The 21,975-nt window shown below is 36.1% G+C and overlaps 1 protein-coding gene across 1 annotated transcript in view; it reads right to left on the bottom strand.

Moving 5' to 3' along the window:
* The window catches only part of EHD4 (EH domain containing 4), a 94,692-nt gene that overhangs the window by 57,125 nt on the left and 15,592 nt on the right, over positions 1-21,975 (bottom strand). The gene's annotated exons all lie outside the window — the stretch shown is intronic.

Raw genomic sequence — 21,975 nt, 5'->3', positions numbered from 1 at the left:
ACTCAGGTCCTCCTGACTTCAGGGTCGCTGCTCTATCCACTGCACCACCTAGTTGCCCCCAAAGATGATTTTTTAAGAATGAAAACTATCAGTGTTAGAGGGGCTATGGAAGATATGCACACTAACGTATTGTTGGTGAATCCATAAATGGATCCAACTGTCCTGGGAAACAGTTTGATTTATTAGAAAAAAAGCACTAAACTGTTGACTGGGCAATTCTACTAATGGACAATTCTGGTTAATGACAGAAAAAAGTCCTATATATAACAAAATATTCACAGCAGCACTTTGTGGTAGCAAAAATGTGGAAACAAAATGGTTCCCTACTGATTGGGTAAAGGCTAGACAAATTGTGGCATATAAATATAATAGAATGCCATAAGAAATGCTGAATATGAGGAATTCAGAGAAATATAAGATGACTTGTATGAAGTGATGCAGAGTGAAGAAAGCAGAATCAAAAGAACAATACATACGACACGAACAATGAACAAAACTAAAACAATCAAAAGAAGGAAGGAAACAAATATTTATTAAGCATGTACTATATTCTAGGCACTGTGCTAAGCACTTTATGAATATTATCTTATATAATCTTCACAACAATCCTGGGAGGTAGGTGCTATTATTATTCTCATTTTACAGCTGAGGAAACTGAGGCAGACAGCAATTAAATGACTTGCTCAAGGTCACACAAAAAGTGAGGATAGATTTGAACTCAGGACTTTCTGACTCCAGGCCCCAGGCTCTCACCACTGCACCTCTTAGCTAGTTTCCTTTAGCGAGCATATATTCCATAGCATAACTGTCACCATCACTTTTTACTACATCATCCAAGAACATCATAGTTCTACTTCATTCACACTGAGATCTGATCAAATATCTAATGTTAAAGGGGAAAGAACCTTGTATTCACAAGGCCAACAAATGAGAATACTGCAAATGTATAAAAGAATGATGGGAACTGAATCTACATTGGCACAAGCTCACAGAGGTGAATTTGAGAAATCGGTGATAACAATACTATGCTTCACAACTATGAAGTCCCTTTTAGAACCTTAAATATTCTCATGAATGACAAGTTCAGGTCCAGGCTTTTGGACTTATGGGATCTGAGGTCATTTCTGCATACAAATGTAGAAAGTGTCTACACTGCTGGGCCTCAGGGTCTTTTTAGGAGAGAGCTCAAGACAGTTACCGCTTTCCCTCTGCCATCACGGCTCTGCCCAAGGGTCTTTTTAGAAGAAACTGAAGTACGTGATCTACAAGCTGCCATTACTAAGCCCTATGATTCTGGTGAGATAAGGAAGGGAAATTTCAGTTTTTGAGATTGAGATATATATATACAAAAAAGGGTCAAGTGATATTTATAAGTCTTTTCATAAAGTGAAAATACTTATCAATGTAAGAACATAACTAACAACTTTAAATTAAAGTTATGATATGCTAATACAACATCATTAGTAATACGTGAAAGGCAGAATGGCCTATTGGCTAGGGTACTTGGTTAACTGAGGTTCAAGTCTCATCTCTGATATACTGGCTGTGAGACTCTGGGCAAGTCAACAAGTCAATTCAAGTTTTTCTAATAAATCAAGTTAAATTCTCAGTGTCCTTGGCAACTCCCTAAAACTATGAGATGCAGGATAGGTCCTGATGTACAAGTGTGGAAGGGGAGTTCTTAATACCAATAAAACCACAGGACCACACCAAAAAAACAAAACAAAAAAAAACTGTTAGAACAGAAAGGGAAGGATTAGAAAAATTACTTGTTTCTCAGGAAAATCCTGCTTAGAATTCTCTCTTGTTAACATAAACTTTTGACTTCAGTCTCTTTATTCTGCCAAGGACATGATGTACATACAAATGCCCAAAAGTCTACAATGACTTTCCTTTTCTTTGTATTTCAGATAGCTGATGTATATGCCAGTAGACAGAAATTTCAAAAACTTGCTTAAAACTCAGTTTTTTTCCACGCTGGAATTAGTGGTCATTACTCAGAAGGTAAATATGCCCAGAATGTGAGATGCGGAATGACAGCATCCAACTCTACCAGGATACGTATGGTTAAGCTAAACCACTGCCTAATGTAATTTATGCAGGAATGAATAGGTGGCTTGGGACATGAGATATAAATGTTAGCATAAAATAGCTTTCTCACATGGATCTCAAAGGGTTTCCCATTTATTCTTTCATTTATCTTAAAATCATCCCTATTAGGATATTAAAGAAAAGATCATGGGGTCTCATTGCCAGCTGAGAGTACCTGTTAGAAATCATTTAGTTTAGTGGCCTCATTTTCCAGATGAAGAAATTGTGGCCTGGAAAGGTGATGTAACACGTACAAAGACAACACCACAAGTAATAAGTCACAATGCAGGGATTCAAATCCTGAGCTTGACTCTTTCCATCACACCATGCTTCCTCTCATAATGGATTACATCTATTTCTCCAGCTGGAGAAATTCAAGAAGAGAACAGCTAAGTGGTAGGTAGTCACCTAATAGGACACACCTAAATATGACACCGGCCATGTCCTAATACTCACCTGTGGGTTATACTTTTATGTAGGCCAGTATGTTCCAGGGGTCCTTGGGGATCCCCAAGACCCTTTCAGGGAGTCCACAAGGTTAAAACTATTATCATAATAATGCTAAAATACCACTGCTAGGTCTATATCCCAAAGACATCCAAAAAAAGAGAAAAGGACCTATTTGTACAAAAATATTTATAGCAGCTCTTTTTGTGATGGCTGAGAATTGGAAATCGAAGGGATGTCCATCAATTGGGGAATTGCTAAACAAGCTCCCTAAGTATGAATATGACACACTTAAAAACAAATTTAAAATTCAATTTCCACTAGAGTTTTGAAAGCTAGCTAAGTTAAAACAAGAGGTCGAATACAATTAAGAAAACTTGCTCATTTCTACTTAAAAAAAGTCTGTTTAATAAACATCAGTACTGAATAGAGAACGGACTTTACTAGAACCAAATAAACAGGGATCACTGAAAATATTCTTTGCTAGCCGGCTTGTTAAATGTACAACACCTTGATTCATTCCTTAGCTGACTTATTCCTTAGATTTGAGGAGGGATAAAGTGCTGGGATGTACCTGAGGGAATGGAAGGTTGCCAGCCAACAAGTCAACAGTAATCTGGTCAGTCTCTAATAGAGTCCTACTCTCCACTGAAATGCTTCCCCCTTGCTGGAAAAACAGCACAAAGTGGAAACTATTCTACAAGAGCTAGTATCAGAGAGATATTGATGAACTTTCTCCAGAGGCACGAAGCCTGTACCACATTACAATTTTCCTGAATTTTCCAGAACCTCTTCAAGGTTCTGGGTGGAGTTAAAAATGTACAATCGGAGACTATACATTCAATTCCTGCTGAACAAAGTTACATTGCAGTGCTGGAACTACTCCCAGAGTGACTCAACAGTGACAAGTTACACAGGCAAGGGTGCTATCAGGAAAAACAGAAGGGGAGGATCGTGGAGATTAAGAGCAAACAGGGAACTGGCTGCAGGTTCAATGCCACATAATCAAAGAAAATTAGCCACTAAGACAACTTTATTTTAAAGTTTTAGTGAGGTCTTTTTTTTTTTTTTGATTTTCATATCACAATCGTTTCTCCATATACCCCCTTCCTCCACTTTGAATACTTCTTTGTGCTGAAGGTACTGCCCGCCCCTGTGTTCTGTGGACATTTTGGAGTTGCTGAAAGGAGAAGAAATAGAACAGTTGTGTGTGGAGCACTGATAAAATCAGTTTGAAAAAAAATACAGCCCCTCAGATAAAAGTCCTTGAGGAGAGACACAGACTGTTCTGAGAACCTAACCCCTGCCTAGGAATACCAGATCTTAAACTATACTACAAAGTACTTATCATCAAAATGATTTGGTACTGGTTAAAAAAAAAAGATGTCAATCAGTGGAACAAATTAGTACAATATGTAAAAGCCAAAAAACCTAGCTGCATAACGTTTGATAAATCAAAGCTACTGGGCTTAGAACTTGCTATTTGACAAAAGTTGCTGGGACAACTGGAAAGCAGTTTGGCAAACACTAGGTATAGAGCAACATCTCATAGCTTATATCAAGATAAGCTCCCAATGAAGATGCATGACTTAGATATGAAAGGTTACATAATGAACAAATTTGAGGAACAAGGAAGAAATTTCCTATAAAATTTATGGATAGAAGAAAAGTTCACAATAAAAGAATAGAAAGAATCACAAAAGAAAAAAATGGACAATTTCGATTATATGATTTTTTAATATATATATAATTATATAATTACTTGATTATATAAAATTATATAAAATTTAAGGTTTTCCCCTCACAAATAAAACCAAAGCAGTAAAAATCATAAGGGAAAATTAGAAATCTTTGGAACAAGTTTCTCTAATAAAATCTCATTTCTGAAATATATAAGGAATTGATTCAAATGTATAAGAATAAGAGTCATTCCCAAATGGATAAATGGTCCAACATGATTAGGTGTTTCATCAGTACAACGAAGAAATCAAAATCATATGGAAAAAAGTGCTCCAAATCACTATTAATTAAAGAAAAGCAAATTAAAATAACTGAGTTTCTACCTCATACCTTTCTGAGGGAAAAAATAATTAAAAAAAAAAGAAAATGACAAATGTTGGAGGGGCTGTGGGAAAACATGCAAATAAATACACTGCTGGTAGAACTATGAGTTGTTACAGTCATTCTGGAAAACAAGTTGGAACTATGCCCCCATAAGTTACTAAACTGTGCATACTCTTTCATCCAGCAATACCACTACTATTACGCCCTAAAGATATCAAAGAGGAAAAGGACTGATATATACCCCCCAAAATCTTCTTCTAATGGCAAAGAATTAGAAATCATGGGGTGTCTATCAGCTGGGTAATATCTGGATGAAATATGGTATATAAATGTAATGGAATATTATTGCACCACAGGAAATGATAAAAGGGACAGTTTCAAAGAAACTTTGGAAGACTTATATGAACTGATGCTGAGTGAACTGAACAGAATCAAGAGAACAATTTCTATAATTACTACAACATTGAAAAACAAACAACTCTGATCACTGCAATGACCAGCTAGGATTCCAGAGAATTGATAATGAACATTGCTACTGCATTCAAGATATGAAATGACACATATATTTTGGACATGGGCAGGGCAGGATTTTGTCTTGCTTGGCTATGCACATTTATTACAAGAGTTTTGTTTTTCTTTCTTTCTTTCTTTTCCTTCAGTGGACAGAGAACTAGAAGTAGAGAAAATAAATGCTTAATAATTTATTTTTAAAATAAAATTTAAGTCATAAAATATTTAAATAAAATAAATAGCAAAAATAAATATTTATTTTAAAAGTAAAATAAAACTTACATAAAAAAAGAAAGCAACCTTTCAAATAAATAAACTGAGAGGATCTTTTTGAAAGCAGCTCATTGGTAAGGGCATTGAGGCAGTGATGGCCACAGGGCTGTATGTTCTACTGGTTTCTTTGTACACAACTGTTTTTAGAGTTTTTAAGAACAGAGCTGTTTGGGGATGATGAGATTATGAAAGGATTGGTGAAGTCATATCTTACAGCAAATTGTATTTTTTTTAGTTTCACATCATAAGGTAGACATGAATCACTAAGTACAAACATGCCCTGATTTGAGGCATTAGAAACCAGAGGGTGATGGCCAGATGGAGATACAGAAGACATGAGTTGAAAACAAGCTAAAGAAGAGTCATAAGAAGCTGGTGACAGAAGACAGAGGAGGCAAAGAGAGAAACTGAATACAGAATACAGAAGCTAACTAGAGGTGAGCAGAACTGAGAGTCAGGCTTTACAGAGAATGTAAGGAGCTGCTGCATTAGGGTGTGCTATAGCTGCTAGAAACTGGCTAGAGGAAAGCCAAACAGCTGATTGAGTTTATTACCTTTAATGCCAACTACTGCCTGGGAAGGGGAAACCTCTCAGGGGAACTTATGTTGCTCTTATTGCCCCTTGGGTTTGAGAAAGGGAAAACCCTCATAGCCAGTAGAGAAAGAGCTAAATTGGTCTGACAGATTCCAGGTTTAAGGAAATTGCTTTTCACCAAAGGACCATAATGCTGACATATTTTGCTAAAAGAACATATCACTTCCTCAGGACCCTGCCATGGGAGGCTATATGCTAAAATTTCACTTCAGCATTCGAAGAAAAGCAGAGGCAGCTTTGCCTAGCAGCAGAGTTCTGTGGACCAGAAGGGGAACAATCACAAGTGAAGTGGTTTTGCAGGTAACATGCAGACTGTTCCCTAAAGACATCAAGGCCTGCAGTCCAGAGTTATGAGCTGCCTTCAGCACATGGGTTTCTCTAACCATGGGCCTCATTGACAGGTTTTTATAAATGTAGGTTCACTCCCTCTGATCCATAAACACTTGTGCGTGCACTGATGGAAGAATGTGACTCAAGTTTATGAATGAAATGTGATATTTTGATAATTCTTGCTTTTGCCTTCTATTGAGCATTGTGATTTTTCCTGCATTTGCCTCTTACTGAGTAAAAGTTATGATTATTATTGCTTTTACCTTATCATTTAGTAAATATTTCACGTCTAAGAATCAATCATTGTGACTGACTGTGTAAATGGAGAGCACACCAATGGGGGCTCAGGAGCTAAAATGGCAAGTAGTAGAAATACATATACACCTACACCCAAACACCCCCCACCACACACAAACTTCAGGACCCTGAGAACTAAGTAATATTAGCATAGCATATCCCCCTCTAGAAACCTTTGACCTGCCAACATTAGTTCAGGTTGAGTATGTGAGACAGACCAGGTTAGGGGGTACAGGTGACACCTGGTGTGCCATGCCTGAGTTACATTTGTAACATAGAAAAAAAATTTAGAGACAATATGTGTAACATTTGCAACTACAGTCCTCCTACCTTTCTAGCAAAAGGAAGGAAATGTGCTTCATCATCTCTTCTTCTGGTCAAGATTGGTCATTACAATTAATCAGAGTTTGGCTGCCTTTCAGTGAAGTTTTCATTTACACTACTGCAGTCATCATGTACACTGATGGATCTTAGATAATTTTAACAATTTAGTCAACATTTCCCAAAATATTTTGGCCACAGAACACACTTTGAAATAGGATCATCAGAAGCCATAAATGTTTGAGAGTGGGTGAGTATGGAGGTATAAAATACCTCTAGGATAAAGGTGAGTTGAGGAACTATTGTAACAAAGTAGAGGCAAATTACCCTATTTTAATGCTGAAAAACTGCTGTAAATAATGGGTACTCTAATACATATACAATTTCATATTTAATATTTTAGAGGAAATAACATCACTACATCAAAAAAATTTTAGTTTTGCGGAACACAGCTTGGGATATTCTGAGTTAGGTGATCCTATCTTATGGAAACATTGCAAGTATCCTATTATCTATGTGATATGGTTTCTTTCCATATATGTATGTCTAACCTTACCCTTTTGTTGGCTCCCACATCATATAATGGCTTCAATCAACCTGTGATAGTTGCTTCAACAAAAAGACTGACCTAAATAATTTCCTATTGAAAACTGCCCTCCAACACCTTCACAAAAAATGATTGTGTATTAGGACATAAAAAGCTCACAAACAAATGCAGAAAAGCAGAAATAAAAAATGTACCCTTTTTAGACCACAATGCAATAAAATTTACATTCAATAAAGGGCCATAGAAGCATAGATTAAAAATTAATTGGAAACTAAATAATCTAATCCTAAAAAATGAGTCAAAAACAAATCACAGAAATAATCAATAATTTCATTAAAGATAATAACAACAATGAGACAATATACCAAAATTTTGGGCTGCAGCCAAAGCAGTACTTAAGGAAAAATATCTCTCTTAATATACACATCAATAAGAAAGAGAAAGAGCAAATCAATGAATTGGGTATGCAACTACAAAAACTAGAAAAAGACCAAATTTTTGATCCCAAGTTAAACATCAAAATGAAAATCCAAGGAAAAGTTAATAAAATTGAAAGTAAAAAGCCATTAAACTAATAAATAAAACAAGGAGCTGGTTTTATGCTTAAAAAAACATCCATTGCTTAATTTGATTAAAAAAAAAAGAAAACCAAATAACCAGTATCAGAAATGAAAAGGGTGAAAAAAAAATGAAAAGGGTGAATGTACTACCAATGAAAATGAAATCAAAGCAATTATTAGGAGTTATTTTGCCCAGTCATATGTCAGTAAAAATAATAACAATTCATCTGGAAAAACGAAAAGTCAAGAATATCAAGGGAATCAATGAAAAAATGTGAAGGAAGATGGCCTAGCACTGCCAGATTTCAAATTATATTACAAAGAAGTAATCATCAAACAATCAGGTATTGAATAAGAAATAAAACAGTGGATAAACTAGGTAGGTACACAATACACTGTAGTAAATGACCACGGTAACCTAGTGTTTGACATATCTAAAGATCCAAACTTTGGGGGCAAGAATTCAGTATCTGAACAAAAATTGCTGGGAAAACTACAAAGCAGTTTGGAAAAAACTAAGCATAGACCAACATCTCACACCATACACCAAAATAAGATCAAAATAGGTAGATGATGTAGGCATAAAGGGTGATACCATAAGCAAATTAAAGCATGGAGAATTTCACCTGTCAGATCTGAAGTGTTTATGACCAAATAAGGGACGGAGAGGATCAAGGGAAGTAGAATGGAAAATTTTGATTATATTAAATTTAAAATGTCTGCACAAACAAAACCACTAGGAGCCAAAATTAGAAGGCCAGCAGAAAACTGGGGGAAAGTATTTATAGTAAGTTTCTCTGGTAAATGTCTCATTCCTCAAATATATATGAAAACTTATATAACTTATAAAACTTATAAAACCAAACTAATAAAAATAAGAGCCATTTCCCAAGTGCTAAATGGTCAAAAGATACAAGTAGGCAGTTTTTAGAAGAAACCAAAGATCTACAGTCATATGAAAAAGCAATCTAAATAACTATTGATTAGAGAAATGTAAATTAAAACAACCCTGAGACACCACCTCACACCTATCAGATTGGCTAACACAACAGAAAAAGAAAATGATAAATGTTGGAGGGAATGTGGGAAAATTTGGATACCAATGCACTGTGAGTGGATTTATGAAATGATCCAACCAATCTGGAGAACAATTTGGAACTATGCCCAAAGGGCTATAAAACTGCATACCCTTTGATCTAGCAATACCACCACTAAGTCTATATCACAAAGAGATTTTTAAAAAAGGTAAAAGGACCTATATGTATAAAAATATTTAAAGCAGCTCTTTTTGTGGTGGCAAAGAATTAAAAATTGAGGGGAAGCTCATTAATTGGGAAATGGTTGAACAAGTTGTGGTAGAAGATTGTGATGGAATACTATTGTACTATAAGAAATGACCAGCAGGATGATTTCAGAAAAATCTGGAAAGACTTAAACGAACCCATGTTTCAAAGTGAAGTGAGCAGAACCAGGAGAACACTATACACAGTAACAGCAATATTGCAAGATTGATCAAATGTTAAAGATTTCACTACTCTGATCAATACAATGAGCCGCGATAATTCCAAAAGACTCATGAAAAATGCTATCCACCTCCAGAGAAAGATCTGATAAATTCTGAGCACAACTTGAAACAAATTTTTTTCACTTTCTTTATGTTTCTTGTTTTGTTTATCTTTGCAGCATGGCTAACATGGAAACATGTTTTATGTGACTTCATATGTATAGTGTATGTTGTTTTTCTTGCCTTCTCAATGGGTGGGGAAGGAGTAGAGGGGAGGGAGAGAATTTGGAATTCAAAATTTTTTTTAAATGAAGAAAAGAAGGAAGGGAGAAAGAGAAAGAAAAAGAAAGAAAGAAACACTATAGGGATAACTTAAAGAATTATTAGGCTGTAAACTCTAAGGGGGCAGGCATTAAGTCTTATTTAAACTTTGTATCACCCCCCCCCCAGTGCCTAGCCCAGTGCTTAATTTACTGAATTGTTAAATGGAATAGAAATTTGGTATGTCATATTAAATGAGATAAAGTATGCAAATCATCCTCAACCCTATGTAAGTTTTTACTTTTGCAGATTTAAACTATTCCTTGAGGAATCTAATTATATGCAGTTATGAATGACTCCTTTCACAAAGCTGAAATAAAAAAAAATCTTTTGCAAATGGGTAAAAGGCGTGGTTTAATGCATAGTCTGGCACTCATGACACCATTTTCCTATTTCAAGGAAAGTTTATTGATAATACCATCTTACAATTATAAAGCACTTTATAATTTACAAAGCACTTTCCCATACAAGCTAGATGGTATGGTGGACAGAATACTAGACCTAGAGTCAGGTAGATCTGAGTTCAAATGTCATTTTATACACTTAGGAGCTATGACTGTAGGCAAGTCCCTTAACTGCTGTCTGCCTCAGTTTCCTCAGCTGTAAAAATGGGGATAATAGTAGCAGCTACCTCCCACAACAGAAAAGGAAAATGATAAATGTTGGAGGGGATGTGGGAAAATTCGGATATCAATGCACTGTTAGTGGATTTATGAAATGATCCAACCAATCTGGAGAACAATTTGGAACTATGCCCAAAGGGCTATAAAACTGCATACTCTTTGATCCAGCAATATCACCACTAAGTCTATAAATAATGCTAGCTATTTTTATTATTTGATTCTCAGGACAACCCTATATTTTGAGAATTATTTGGAGGGGAAGTAGTAATAGCCCCACTTTACAGAGAAAGAAGAAGTGAGAAAGACGAAGTGAGTTGCTCAAAATCTCACAATAAGTGGCAAAGTCGTGAACCTAGGACTCTGACTCCACCCTATTGACCATGCAACCTCTCCAGGGCAGCAAAAAAAAAAAAAAAAAAAAAGTAGAGGGGGTAAAAGGAGGTTATAAAATCTTATTTGTATTGTTCCTTCTCTAAGTTCCTACTGCAATGTCTCTTAGTGGTGTGGAGGTGTTCTCAAAGGCTACACCAGGGGAAGAAATGTCTCTGGCACAGGCTTAGTGACAAGTTGTGTGCCTGTCACTCTCCAGCTAAGCTCAGAGAGGCTGTCCTCCAAGAGGCTGGCTATCTGCAATTCAGGATGAGCTTTTATTAAGTTAGCAGATAAAGTGCGTGTGATTTGCATCAGTGCAAGAGGAAACATTATCAGGGATGAAATTAAAGATCATTTAAAGTATCTGAATATCTAATTTTTTTTTTTAAAAACTGTCCTTGCTGTAAGTATGCCAACACCAAATGCTGAAACTTTTTCCATGTGTTGTTAAGCTATTTTAATTGTTGCTGTTGGGTTTCATTTTTGACATTTTTTTTTTTGCATTTTAAATTTACATGACAAGCACAATCCTAAAAATGGAAATACAAAGAATAAGGTAGGAAAATATGGTGCTCTTATTAATTATTCAGTGCTTAATAAAGACTTCTTCAGGTGTAGAAGTTCAAGGAATTCACAATTGAGGGATGAAACTTCAGGGAAATATACATATACATACACATACATATATGTATATGTATATGAGTGTATGTATGTTATGTGTGTATGTGTGTGTGTATATATATATATATGTATATATATCTCCTGTTAAATTGTCCTTCCTCCATCAAAAAAGGTGTCTTGGCTAATGAGTGAAAAAAGACTAAACTACTACAGTCAACAGATAAAGGGGAGAATGAGGAGAGAAAAAAAAAACCTAGAAAAATTTAAATAACATAACGAAGACAAAAACCACAAAGAGAAATAGTTATGTCACTATGCCTTGAAGTTCACATATGGACTAAAATATGCCAGATCCTCACTATAACTGCCCTCAGTATCCAGGCTGTGGAACTAGAGCAAAGGCTTCTGATTAAATCTTTTCAGATTTCAGTAACTAATGCCCTTGGATGGAATCCAAGACAGACTTGCCTTACGCTGAATTCCATTATAAAGCAAGTGTAGGGTGCTGTGGTAAGGTTTCAATGCAGAAAATAGAAACACCTTACCCATATTATCACAATTCTTTTCTGAAGCCATTAAATTTCCTTTGTTGCAGAAGTATTCAATTCCCACAAGCTCTGTGCTTGTTTCTCAGAAATGCATGGCAAAGACCTTCCCTATTTCCTTTGGAAGTAAACCTGAAGAACATACACACATGTGTATATGTGTATATATACACACATGTACACGTATACACAATATGTATATATACACATATGTATAGATACACACACATATATATAGCTACAGATAGGCAGATATGTAGGTATGTATGTGTTCCTATAGTTTGTTGAATGCTTGGCACTTTCTTTGAGGACTAATTCAGAAGCACTCCCACAGATTTCTCCTGGGATAATGCACAAGCTACATTGACAATGATAAGGGAGATGTAATAATCTGTCCCTTGGGATGACTGCTTGTTGCCTGAAGTGAGAAGCAACTGTAATGACCATTTATCAACAAAGGATATTTGAAAGGATGAGGTGGTATTGAAATTAAAGTAGTATTCTAGTTACTTAGTTAATTTCTCTCAATGTACTCTGTCCCACTTGTGTATGGCAATTTTCCTGAGGTAGCAGAAAAATCTAAAGAGGAGGTTTTATTGTATATCTGACCTGACCAGAATATGCTCCCCAGATGGATGCCCACAAGTTTACCTCTGAGAGAGTTCAGTTTTGTCTAATGCTCTTTGATAACAGTCGTGCTAAAAGAATATAAATGCCAATCATTTAATGAGCATTTATTAAGCACCTACTATGTGTAAGGTGCCAGAGACAAATATAAAAGGTGAATAGTCCAAGTCCTCAGGGACCTTGTATGACTTGCCCAGGGTCACACAGCTAGTGTCAGTGGTAGAATGTGAACCCAGGTCTTCCTGACTTAAAGTCTAGCATGCTATTATAAGCTATGATTCCTTTTGAAATACCATTGTTCAGTAGTATCTTATATCTTGAACATAGGAAGCATTTAGCAAATGTCTGTTTAGTTGAATTTGAGTTATACATACTTATTTAAATTTTTTATTATGAACTTGTTATACATCAAGAGATGTGAAATTTCTTTATATAAAAAACAGAAAAAAAAGGCTTAGAAAAGAAGACAACACAAATTTCTATTGCAGGTCTCACATATATACATACACACCCTCTTTATCATGAAGTTCTAATACTGCTGTTTGTTTGTGTTCCCTTATAAACTTTCTTCTGCTCTTTGCATATTAAAAAAAATCTTTTATTGACCCTCTTTTCTTTTTCTTTTTTCATTATCACTACCCATACCCTTCCTCCCATAATTCTGCTTCCCCTCCTCCCCTAATAAATCACACCCTTGTAACAAGTAAGTACGGTCAAGCTAAACGAATTATGCACTGGTTGTGCATGAAAACTCTCTGACCTGCTAGTGAACTGGAGGTGTCAGTCTTGCCACAGACCACATGCAAATCCCAACACTCCCTAGTGCTGCTGAACCACATTAAAACGTAATTGGGAAGTATTTAACAAAATAAACAGAAATACAAGAAAACATAGATAACATTACATTTTAAAACTAAGTCAACATGTGGCTTTCAGGGACCCTTATGCACAGATTAGTGACCCCCATTTCTATTTGAGTTTGATACCAATGATCTAGTTCACTGCCGCTCTGCTAAGGAGTAGGAAGAACGTTTCACCATTAATCTTATGAAGTCATGATTTTTGTGGGTTGATTTTATAGCCTGCTACTTTACTGCAGTTATTGTTTCAATTAATTTTTGGCTGAATATTGTTCTCTTAGCAAACCATCCTATCATCTACAAAAGGTGATCATTCTTACTCCTGGCCTGTATTCATTCCCTCAGTTTCTTCCTTCTTATACTTTATTGCTATAGCTAGTATTTCTAAGACTATATTAAATAAAAATGGTAATAATGAACATTCTTGCTCTGATCTTGATCTTATTAGGAAAACTTCTAGCATTTCTCTACTACAGATAACTTGAATTCTTGGTTTTAGAGCTACTATTTTCTACAGTAACAAATAGCCCATTTATTACTAAGCTTTTTAATTTTTTAAACATAAATGAGTATTGTATGGTCAAAAACTTTTCCTGCATTAACATAATTATGACTTTTGTTATTAATATAGTCTATTATGTTTATATTTTTCTCAATATAAAACCAACTTTGTACTCTAGATATAAATCCAACCTTATCATAGTATATAATCTTTGAACTATACCTTTGTACCTCCTTTGTTAACATTTTATTAAATATTTTTACATCAATATTCATTAGAGATACTGGTCTATAGTTTTCTTTCTCTACTTCAGTGGTGTCATTCTCAAATAGAAAACAGGGGCAACTAATCCACACATGAGGATCCTTACAGGCCGCATACTGACTTAGTTTTAAACGAGAATATTATCTATGTTTTATTGTATTTTAATTTATTTTGTTAAATGTTTCCTAATTACATTTTAATCCAGTTCTGACCACACTCAAGAGTGTTGTGAGCCACATTTTGAATATGTCTGCTCTACTTTATGTTTCATTTAAGTATCTGTATCGTATTTGTTTCATAGAAGGACTTTTATAAGTTCTCTTCGTTTTCTATTTTTGCAAACAATTTATCTGATATTGGAATTGTTCTCTAAGTCCATCTGGTCTGGGGTTTTCTCTCTCTCCCCAATCCCCACCCCTCTCTGACCTTTGGGAGTTCCCTCATGGACTGTTTAGTTTCTTTTTGTGAGACTGGCAGATTCTTTACTTCTTGTTCTGCTAGTCTAGGCATTTTATGTTTGTGTAAATATCAATCCATTTTATTAAAGATACCAATTTTGTTGCATATGATTGGGCAAACTAGTTTCTAATTATTTCCTTCATATCCTCTATATTTGGTGTAAATTTTTTTTTAATATCAACTTGGTTTTTTCTCTTTTGTAGCAGATTAGCTGGCAGCTTAATTTACAAGGTTTTTTTTTTTAAGTCCTAGTTTCTGACCCTGGGCAAGTCACTTAAGCCCAATTGCCTCACCAAAAAGCAAAAAAAAAAAAGAAAAAAAAGTTCTAGTTTTATTCATTAATTCAGGTTTTTTGTTCATCTTTGATTTTTAAATATTCTTATTCTTTAATAGTTTCTTAAAAAGAAAATCTGTTACTTTTCTAGTTTTCTTTAGCTGCATGCCCAATTCACTGATTTGCTCTCTTTTTTGTTTATGAAAACTTTTAGAGACACAAATTTTCCTATAAGGATTATTTTGACTATAACCCAAAAGTTTTCTTATGTTGTCCTATTGTTTTCATTTTCCTTAATGAAAATATCTACTATTTTTGTGATTTGTTGTTCGACCCATTATTTATTTATTCCCCACTTAAGTTTGAATTCTTTCTTCAAATGCCCTTTATTTATTATTATATTACTATATAAATTATATAATTATAAATATTATATAAATTGTTATAATTTTATTATGTTCTGGTCAGGAAAGAATGGGTAGCTAGGTGGCACAGGGGATAGAGTGTTGGGCCTGGAGTCTAGAAGACTCATCTTGCTGAGTTCAAATTCAGCCTCAGATATTTATTAGCTGTGTGACCCCAGGCAAGTTAGTTAGCCCTATTTGCCTCAGTTTCCTCATCTGTAAAATGAGCTGGAGAAGGAAATGGCAAACCACTCCAGTATCTTTGCCAAGAAAACCCCAAATGGGGTCATGAAGACTTAGACAGGCCTGAAAAATGACTGAACAACAGCAAAGAAGATGTTTAATATTTCTGTTTTTCTGTATTTGTTCATGAGGATTTTACATTTTAGCAAATGATTAATTTTTGAAAAGTTACCATACACAGCCAAGAAATATGCTTACTTTATATTTCCAATCAATAAGTCAGATATCTATAGATACCTACATTTTCTAAAGTTCTTTTCAATTCCTTAACTTCTTTTCTTGTTTTTCTTTTTTGTTAGATTTATCTAGTTCTGAAAGAGACAACTATTATGATTTTGCTGTCTATTTCTCCCTGGAATTTGGTCACCCTTTTTTCAAGTACTGACATATGATGCCGTAATAAGATGCCAAATTAAGTATACTATTAACTATGGTACCTTTAAGCATAATCTAATCTCCCTGCTCATCTCTTTTAACCATGTCTATTTTTACTGTTGCTTTGTCTGCTTTTTTGAATTCACCTGAAGGATAGTAAATTCTTCTAAAGCCCCTAGTTTTAACTATATGAATCCCTTGGTTCAAGTGTTTTTCTTATAAACAACATAGTGTTGGATTCTGCTTCCTATCTTCATTTTGTCAATAAGTTTATGCCATTCGCAGTTATGGTTGCCAGTGTGCTTGTTAACTTCCCTCTATCATTTCTTCTTATACTTGTCCCTCTTTTCTTCCCACCCACAATGGGTATTTGCAAAGAACAGAAAGAGGATAAAGAAGGAATTTGATCAATACTAGCAACCTAGAATCAAACTTGTCTCTTCCTTCTCCTCTACCCTTCTTTCATTACCAAGCCCAGATCTAGATCTTTGCTTCTTACACTTTCTTCCTCTTTTTATAATTCACCCATCATCCAAACTCTGAAACTAACATATTTTGCTTATGACTTTTCCCTCTCTGATTCTCCCTTCCTCTTAAACTCCTTCTTCCCATGCCCTGCCTATTTCCTTACTGAATTTAAGATATTTCTACATCAAACTCTGTGTATGTGTGTTCAACCCACTTTTTTCAGATTCAGATAACAATAGGGTTCATGAGATACCTGCTCCTTCCACGACTTCCCTCCATGTTGTATATTCTTCTTCTTGGGTACTCTAAATATGCAAATTAGTAAATTCCTACCCCCTTTTTCTTCTTTTCCTCCCTATTCTTTTTTCTTTACTTTTTTTCCTCTCTTAAAAACGACCAAAGTAATACCTGTAGGCCCTGTTCTTGTCTTGCTTTCCTTCTCTGGGCTCAAATAATACTAATTAGTATAGCAGTTTATAAGGAGGTTTCACACCTTTACCTTACTTGACCTTTACAATAAAATTTGTGAAGTGGACAGCATATAACAGCATCCTTCTCACTATCTACATTGTTTGCCGTAATGTTTGATTTGGAGTAAAATTAGTTTGATAGGGAAAAAATGAAATTAGTCTTGTCTTTTTTGGTATCATTAATTGTAGGCTCTGTAAAAAAAAATCCCCTTTAAAGATTTTGTTGCTGGTTTAGCTGAGATTTGGTTATTGTGAAGAATTCTAGTACTACAAAAGTTTGAGAACTGTCTTAGGAAATGGAGAACCATTGCTTGAATGGTTTGTTAAATCAATGATATAACTTCCTCTTTTATATATCGTTAGTGATGCAACTAACTTTTCATTTCCTTCTAATGTAAAAAGTGGTGGAGTGGGACTAGATACATTCGAAAGTTCCTTTTATCGCTACATTATATTTACAAGTTTTAAATGTTAGACTGAACCCTGCCCAAAAAGGCACTACTTACTTCCTTTCTCTAAACTAAAGGGTACTGGTGTGTTCTTAGGAAAGAGAAACTAATTTTCAAGCAAATCATTTCTATGAAAATGAATCTGCAACAAACCCAAAGGTTCCATCCATTAAACAATTCTCTCCCCTTCCCACCTCCTAGTCCTGCAAAAGAAAGCCAACCAAGTAACAAATAAGGATAAGAAAAACCTAATTAGGGGCAGCTAGGTGGCACAGTGGATAGAGTACTGGCCTTGAAATCAGGAGGACCTGAGTTCAAATCTAGTCTCAGACCAAACACTTGACACTTAAAGCTATGTGACCCTGGGCAAGTCACTTAACCCCAATTGCCTAAATAAATAAATAAGTAAATAAAGAAAAATAAAGAAAAACCTAATGAATTTGACCTTAAACTGGGAGCTGTTAGAAAAAGCTGGCTTGTTTATTTTCCCTTTATCAATTAAAAATAATTTGCTAGGCAAATTAGTTATATCAGCAAGACTGCAGAGGAAATGTTTACACACGTAATAAATATTTTGAACCAGTTGTACTTAAGTAATAATAAAAGTAATTACAAGATTAGCTGAGTATTATTTAGGCTGATGAATTGTTTTAAAAAATCTTCACTTGATCCATCCATCTCCACCACTTATTATATCATCTCCTATCTTTCTAGGGCAGCCAGTGGTACATTGTACTGGATATGGAGTCAGGAATACCTAAGTTCATATTTGGCCTCAGATACTAGCTGTATGACCCTAGGTAAGTCATTTAACTTCTGTCTGCCTCAGTTTCCTCAAATGTAAAATGGGGATAATAACAGCACCTACCTCCCAGGGTTGTTGTAAGGAATCAAATGAGATATTTGTAAAGCACTTAGTCCAGTGCCTGGCACATAGTAGGAACTTCGTAAATGTTTGTCTCCTTTCTTTCCTCCTTTTTGTGGCTAAACTCCTTGAGAAGGTCATCTACAAAGGTGCCGCCAGTTCCTTTCTTTTCACTCTCTTGTCAACTCTCTAAATCTGGCTTCTGACCTCATCATTCAACTGAAACTGCTCTGTGAAAAGTTATGAACAATCTGTTAATTTCCAAATCTAATGGCCTTTTCTCAGTTCTCATGCTTCTTGACTTCTCTGCAGCTTGGGATACTACTGATCACCCTTTCCTCCTTGACACTCCCTTCTCTTTATGTTTTTAGGACCCCACTCTCTCTGGCTCTCCTACCTATATTAGATTGCTCCTCAGTCTCCTTTGCTAGATAAAGGTCTCGCCTACTAACCATGGGTGTTATACCTGAGTCTGTCCTGGGTCCTCTTCTCTGCTTCCTCTATAATACTGTTTCACTCGGCAATCTCATCAACTGATTTAATTATCACCTCTTTACTAATGATTCTCATATCTACTTATCCAGCCCGAACCTCTGGGCTGACCCTAGAGGTCTAGCTTTTCTAATTCTTTACTGGATATTTTGAACTAGATATCCTGTAGACGTTTAAAACTCAACAGGTCTAAAAGTAAACTTATGATCTTTCCTCCAAAATGCCACCACCCCCACCCCCCAACTTCCACGTTATTGTGGAGGATACCACCATCCTCCTGGTAACCCAGTCTCATGGCCTAAGTGTTACCCTTGATTCATCACTCTTTCTCTCACCCCCAGACACAACCTGTTGCCAAGGCCTGTTTATTTGACCTCCGTGACATCTCTTGCACACTCCCCTTTCTCTCCTCTGACACAACCACCATCTTGATACAGGCCTTCATCCCCTCATGCCTGTACTATTGCAAAAGACTGTTGGTTGGTCTGTCTCCCTCAAATCTTTCCCCACTCCAGTCCATCTTCCATTCTGCTTTCAATGTGGTCTTCCTAAAGTGCAGGCCTCACACCCTGCCCCCTCTCCCCTTGCCAACTCAACAAACCCCAGTGGCTCCCAATCACCTCAATGATCAAATAAAAAATCCCCTGTTTGGCCTTCAAAGTTCTTCATAATGTGTCTCTGCTTCTTACCTCTCCAGCCTTCTTATACCCTATACCCACTCCACCACCTCTATGTACTCTGAAATCTGGTGACACTGGCTTCTTTACTAGTCCTCAAACAAGATGGGAGTTACCAACTCTATGCCTTCCTATGAGAAAGAGAATTACCATGCCTTGCCATCTGCCCTACCTTGATGACCTTCAAACTCTCAGCACTAGTCATTTGCCCTAGTGACACTGTCTAAGGAACCCTTGGCCTTGCCATCTGTCCTGTGACTGAACTTCTATGTGTTGTCTCTCTCAGTTAGAATGTGGGCCCCCAGAACAGAATGTCCCAATTTTTCTATTTGTATTGCCATCACTTAGCACAGTGCTTAGTAAGTGCATACTAAATGCTTTGTCATTCATTCATTCAATAAATATCCCACTATTTTAGATCTTTTTTTTAATTTTAATTTTTTTATTTTTAGGCAATTGGGGTTAAGTGACTTGCCCAGGGTCACACAGCTAGTAAGTGTCAAGTGTTTGGTTTGAGGCCAGATTTGAACTCAGGTCCTCCTGATTTCAGGGCCAGTGCTCTATACACTTCACCACCTAGCTGCCCCTAATCCCACTGTTTTATGATGAATGCTGGGGAAACAACAAGGACACAATGAAACCAGTTCATTTTAGGACCAATATTACCATGGTAATTGTGAAATTTTGATTCTTGATTCTTGAGTGAAATAGGTGCTACCCTCAGCAAACTGTGTCAGAGAGTCATCTTCTGTGATATGCTCCCAGGGCTGGAGGGTCTAATGCCCCATCACATTCTAGAGATCAGAGGGATGAGGGAATATGTGTTGCACAAAGAACATTTGCCTTACGGCCACTTAGTAGTTTGGTTTGTGAACACTTATTCATTCACGGCCTCCAATTTCCAAAGTTCAATCCTCAGCAGGCTGAATTTTTTTTTTTTACCAGATACAACAATCTGCAAATCATTTTCTACAATGAGAGTATAATTCACTATCTCTGAGTTTCTAGTTTACTTATATTTTAATTTAGCACAGTTTGCCAAATTGTCTGAATGTTCTCTTTGAATGACAATGGGAAGGTAAAAAAACAAGCCTTTCAAAAAGTATTTATACTTCTGTATATTTTTAATATAATTTTATTTTGTTAGCATTTCAAGTTATTATTTTAAACATTCTTTTTAGATTTTGAGTTCCAAATTCTCTCCTTCCCTTCCACCCCTTCCCATGCCCACTGAGAAGACAAGCAATATGATATCAATTATACATGTGAAATCATGCAAAGCACTAATATAATTCTAAATTCAATAATAACAGTGGGAAATCTACATTTCTGGTTATTGAATTTCCACTGACTCAAGACACTTAATTAAATATTTAGTGTTTTGTCTTTATGGGAATGAAAGAGACTTGGAGAGGTCATCTAGTTCACCCCTCTCTGCTTTTGGGCAGGGCAATACTCAAGCTTTCCCAAATTTATGAGCATCTCTTTCTATTTTGAAAGACATCTAGAAAGGAGAAGTAGCATTTCAGGACTTCTGTCAGCTCTAAGTCTGTTCCCCATTAGCTTTCGAGCTCCTCCAGGGCAAGCACTGTCTTTTGTCTTTCTTTGTATACCCAGCTCTTAGCACGATGCCTGAACTGTGGTGGGCACTTAATAAATGCTTGTTAACTGACTGACTATTTCCCCTTTCCTAAGTAGATACAAACTACTAGTCTACAGGACATGTCTTTCTTGCTCTGCCTATTGTCAAAGCAGAGGAGAAGGGGAGCAGAGGAGCAGGGGAGAAGAATAGGATGAGAGAAAGGCAAGAGCAGAGGATGAGAAGGGGCAGGAAAAGATTATGAATAAAAAAGGAGGGAGTAAGGATAGTGGGTATGGGGAGGAGGGAGTGTCATGTCAGGATTAAAAAAAAAGAGAGAATTATTATTAGTTCCTTCCTTTTCCCTCAAGATATGTTGTCAGGCTGTTCTTCATCCATAATAATAATAAAAGAATCTTAAGGACATGGACTGGACCTACAAGAACTCCCAGGCAAAGAAACTCCTTTTACCAAATGCCGATCAAAACATTTCCTCCAAAATCTACAGACTTAGAGGGCAGCGAGGTGGCACAGTGGATAGAGCACCAGCCCTGAAGTCAGGAGTACCTGAGTTCAAATCCGGCCTCAGACCAAACATTTGACACTTACTAGCTTTGTGACCCTGGGCAAGTCACTTAACCCCAACTGCCTAAAAAAAAAAATCTATAGACTTAGAGCAGGAGTACTTAACCTGGGGTCCATAGATCCCCAGGGGAGTCTGTGGATAGATTTGGATGGGGAAAATATATTTGTTATATTCACTAATCTCAAAATGAAATTTAGCATTTCCCTCAATTTTTAAAAACATTATTCTGAGAAGGGGTCCAGAGGCATCACCAGACTGCCAAAGAGTAACACAGCAATTTGCCCAGCTACACGACTGCACAGCTCCTGTGTGTCAGCGGCAGGACTTGAACCCTGGTAAGGACACTTCTCTGTCCACTGT

Source organism: Vombatus ursinus, unplaced genomic scaffold (assembly GCF_900497805.2).
Source record: "Vombatus ursinus unplaced genomic scaffold, bare-nosed wombat genome assembly UNPS02014794.1, whole genome shotgun sequence".
NCBI classification, from domain to species: domain Eukaryota; kingdom Metazoa; phylum Chordata; class Mammalia; order Diprotodontia; family Vombatidae; genus Vombatus; species Vombatus ursinus.
This window is presented reverse-complemented; position numbering and strand designations above follow the sequence as displayed.